The following is a 4,416-nucleotide window of genomic DNA, read 5'->3' as shown; positions in this document are numbered from 1 at the left end:
TATGAAAAACATATTTTCAGATTTTTATATTATTAAAAAATTATTGTTTTGATTATTTTACTTATAATTAAATAGAGAAAAGTTTTCTTAATCTTTCTACCAATTTGACATGTTGGAGAGGGGGAAGTGAATTTTTCAAAACTTAATCCTGAAAAAAATTATTAGTTTTTCAAACTAATGAGAGAAAATAAGATATAATTTTATTTATTTTAATATTACACATAAAATGATAATTTTCTCTTTACATGAAAATTCTTATGTATGCAAAAATGGAGTAAACTTTTGATGGGTATTTGACTTTTTGAAATTCGGTGAATGTGTGATTGTCTTTGCACCAACCCTTGGGTGGGAAATAGTCCTTTGGCCTTTCTTTTATTGGGGCTCTTCCTTGGTTCAACATCACCCTAAAGTTGAACTTGAACAAGGAAAGAGATGAGTGTTTTGTTATCCAGTGTTAATTATTTTTAGTGTTAAAATGCATTACATAATGATTAAGCAGTTTTCCTATATTCGTGCCGATCACTTATTAAGAGTTATCAATTTAAAAGGATTAATTGACATCAATAATGCCAAAATTTTGAACCTGCAATAGACGCGCCTCGGTTAGAACCTCAGTAGCTGCGTCATTGCCCCAAGCGCAAAGGCACCTGGCTTGCTTTGCCTTCCAAAGACACCTGCTGAATTTCTCTTTGACTCCTCCCAGGCTGTTACAAATTATTCACATGCTGCAGAATAACCAGGCCAACTCTCCCTTTTCTGCTACTGCTGGAGCTCAGTTGCTGCTTCTCCTGCGCAACTGGAACTACAGATGTCCAAGGCTGCCATTTCCAGCTCCAGCGCCTGGTGCCCGGGTCCGTCTCATCCAGTTTCAGATCCTGGTTATAGAAAGCTTCTGCTTGGGTCCTGCCAAGGCCACTTGGTCCAGTAGTATCATCCTTCTTGCCGCGTACAGTGCTGCAGTAACAAATAACTGCTAAATCTCTCCAGATTTGTTTTTGGATTATGGTTTTGCAAACAACAGCTATACCCTCCGGGTGGTAAAGCCTGTGGTATCCTGTCGCATCAATTTTTGTTTAGATACCTTTTGTATATTCTATACTTGGTGGAAAAGCCTCAGTTTCACTCTTGCGTGTAAGGTTGGTATGTTTAGATACCTAGATTTTTCTTTGGTTATATAGGAATAATCATATTTTTTCCACCATTTAACTTTGAATTTCTTTATTAATCAAGGAATTTGGATGCTTAAACCAATAATTTCATAGTCCCATGAAAAAATCCATGAGAGATGGAATTTAGATGAGAAATGAAGAGCTAGTCAAAAATAAACTTCTCCATGGGGATATTTGAAATTTGATTTAAAAAAATTATAAGATTTTTAAACAGTTTTTAGGAAGATTTTAGACATAAGGCCAAATAATCTCTATCATTAAATAAACCAGTATGAAAATTTGAATATTATGTTTCTTTTGAAGTAAATCATCCAAAAATGTATAAATTGATCTTTTTGACAAATGAGGGCATGAAAAGACGTATTTTGGTAATCCCTATATGTATAATTAGGAGGATCAAACATTTGAGAAAATTTCTTAAATTTTACAAGATCTTTGCCCTAATAAGAAGAACTAAGGACTTTCATGATGTGGAGACATGAATGAGTTATAAACTTAGGATTTTATTTACATTAGTAATGCTTGAATTAATAAAAATCCAAGTCTACTAAAATAAATTCATAAAATTTTTGAGTTTTTCTTAAGTTACTCGGGATGTAATGGAATACCTTTGGAAAAACATTTTTAATCAAAATCTTGAAATTCATCTTCTAAGATCATGACAGTTGTTGATGTTTTTTTTTCAAATATTTTTGTCCTAATCTTAGGGTTTATACAGCAATTGCAATAACTTCAATTTTTTTGTTTTTTGAAAGGATAATTTTAGCTGTTTTTTCTCATATCTTCAAAAGAAAATTTTTCAATATTCTAAAAAACATTGGGATTTGTAAAAGCGATTTTGATAAATTGTTCTAAGATCTTTTCTTTTCTTCTTTAAGTGTTTTTCTCTTTAATAATGGCTAACGTCATTTTTGGAGTTTGTTAGAAAGATTCTATCCAAACTTGAATTCTTTTGTCTTTGGAACTCAGAGAAGAGCTAGTTGAGACAATTCTTTTTTGCTTTTAATTTTTCTTTTGTTCTTCTTCCTAGGGAACAATTTCAAATTAGGTTTCGAGCCCACAGCTTTTTGCCTTTCTCCCAGTGAAGAATAATGTTTCAAATTAAACAATGAAGCTTATACTTTGATTGGAAACTATTGACTAGCAGACATTATTAATCTCTCATTTTTTATTTTTTGGCAAAGAGAAATCTTATCTAAAACAGACCACGTTATAGTTACTATATCAGTTTATCAAAATTTTAATCTTGAATATTTTCAGAGAAAATTTAAATTTTTACTCTATTATTTAGAATCTCTTTATTTGTCACTCAGGACGACGTTATTAATCTGATTAGAATGTTTCACAAGAACAACAAGAAATTGAAGAAGTTAACAGCATGCCATTAGTCCAGTTAGTAGCTCAATGCAATGCCACGCTGTTTTGACAACAAATGATTTCATATGAAACTAAGTTCTTTCAAGGTATGAACTGCAATTAATTCTCCCAGATGCTGAATATCCTTTAGTTAGTGAAGCAATTTGGCGTTTCAGCTCTTTGGAGACCTTCTTGATATGCGAACAAGTGTTTCCAAATAAAGAGAAACCAACCGAGCTGGAAGAGCACCTATTCTCCAAAGCTTTCTTGAGTATTGAAAATAGTTCTGGATCTTCACTTACGACCTTTCCTTGAATGCTATGAATCACAACAGAGTCATCATCAAAAATTTCAAGAACAATCTCAGCGTAAGCTTCATTGTTACCGTCATCGCTGTTTCTCATTTTCATCTCTGAAAAAAGATTGAACCTGGAGCTCATTTTGCAGATAAAAGAATGAAACAAGAAGCAAGAGATCGAAAGAGAAAATTTTATAAGTGTAAGGCGTCTATGAAAAGACTTTTAGTGTCGAATTTGATATGGATATTCTAATTTATACGCAGATATATATAGGTTGAGAAGTTTGTATGTGGATGCTAAGAGAAAAATTTTGTAGGAAAGTAGATGCAGACAGTCAAATAGAACAGAGAAGGTTGTAAAAGAAACTTCTAAATCATATGATCTTTTAATCAAACGGTTCTTACTCGGTATAGAAAGATATAACTTTTCTAAAATGAAATAATTATGGGTAGGCCACTTAAATTAAAATGTGAGAACAAAACTTTTAGGCAAAAATAAGGTAGTAAAAATTAATGATTCGGTTATGCATCATTTTCCATGCACGTGGAAAACAATTATAACATTTTTTTGCCAAATTTTTTAAGGTATAAATGCATGTATGTGTCAGCAGCTAGACCATGACATAAAAAAATTACAAAAATACATATGTATGTGTAGGATATTTATAAATATTTTATTAGAAAGATGTCAATAACTACCTAACTAAAAATGTATATAACTAAAAATGTACAGTCGCCTTAGTTTTAAACAAAGCAAAGGAAACGATAACAACTCTACGAATTTTTTATACGTCATTATTACGACATTAATGTGTCAATATTAGAATTTTTGTCATTTTCTTCAATTTTGATAAGCAACATATATAATTAGCAAATTTTTAAAATGATTATTCAAGCTATAATTTTATTAGTTTAGTGCATGAGCAATGTAATGCAGTTATAAGCTAATATTGAAGAATTTTTTTAAGATTAATATGGATATTTATAAAAATAATAATATTACGTATATATATTTTTTAAATATATAATTTGATTTATAGATGATATATCATAATGTAATAACTAGAATTATTTTGATTACACAATTCGACCTCTCCCGGCCATTTGTTATCTCTAAGTTGAATAGATTTTAAAAGGCCAAACGACTATTTCCCACCCAAAGTTTGATGTTTTCTCAAATGTCCTCCTTTTAACTATGGAAACATCAAATATCCACCCATGACCGGTTAGATTTAACAAAACCCTAACGTCTGAAAATTTTATCTCTTTTTGTCCCCCTAAACTTTAAAACCTTAAATTTTTCCTCAGCCTAAGTTTTAAAAAATGGCAGTTTCACCCTAGGGTTTGGTTTTGAAATCTCTGACGACCGTTCCGGCTCCATTGTCGACGACCTCTCCCTCCCGAAGCAGTCTCTCCTTTCGGCGAATGTTTTCCTCCAATTTGGAGGCTCGATCGACGTCGGAGACGCCTTGAAAGACAAAGAACTTCGTCGGAGAAGATGAAGTTCTTCGTCTCCCCAGACGAAGACGAAGACGAAGCCATCGTCTTCGTTCGGGAAGATGATCGTCTTCCCAGAAAAAGACCTATGGGAAG

General features: G+C 32.1%; 1 pseudogene; it reads right to left on the bottom strand.

The window, feature by feature from the left end:
- Positions 1–512: 512 nt before the first annotated feature.
- Positions 513–645, bottom strand: LOC123193788 (annotated as a pseudogene).
- Between the last annotated feature and the right edge of the window lie 3,771 nt (positions 646–4,416).

The sequence above is a fragment of the Mangifera indica genome, chromosome 12 (assembly GCF_011075055.1).
Source record: "Mangifera indica cultivar Alphonso chromosome 12, CATAS_Mindica_2.1, whole genome shotgun sequence".
NCBI lineage: Eukaryota > Viridiplantae > Streptophyta > Magnoliopsida > Sapindales > Anacardiaceae > Mangifera > Mangifera indica.
This window is presented reverse-complemented; position numbering and strand designations above follow the sequence as displayed.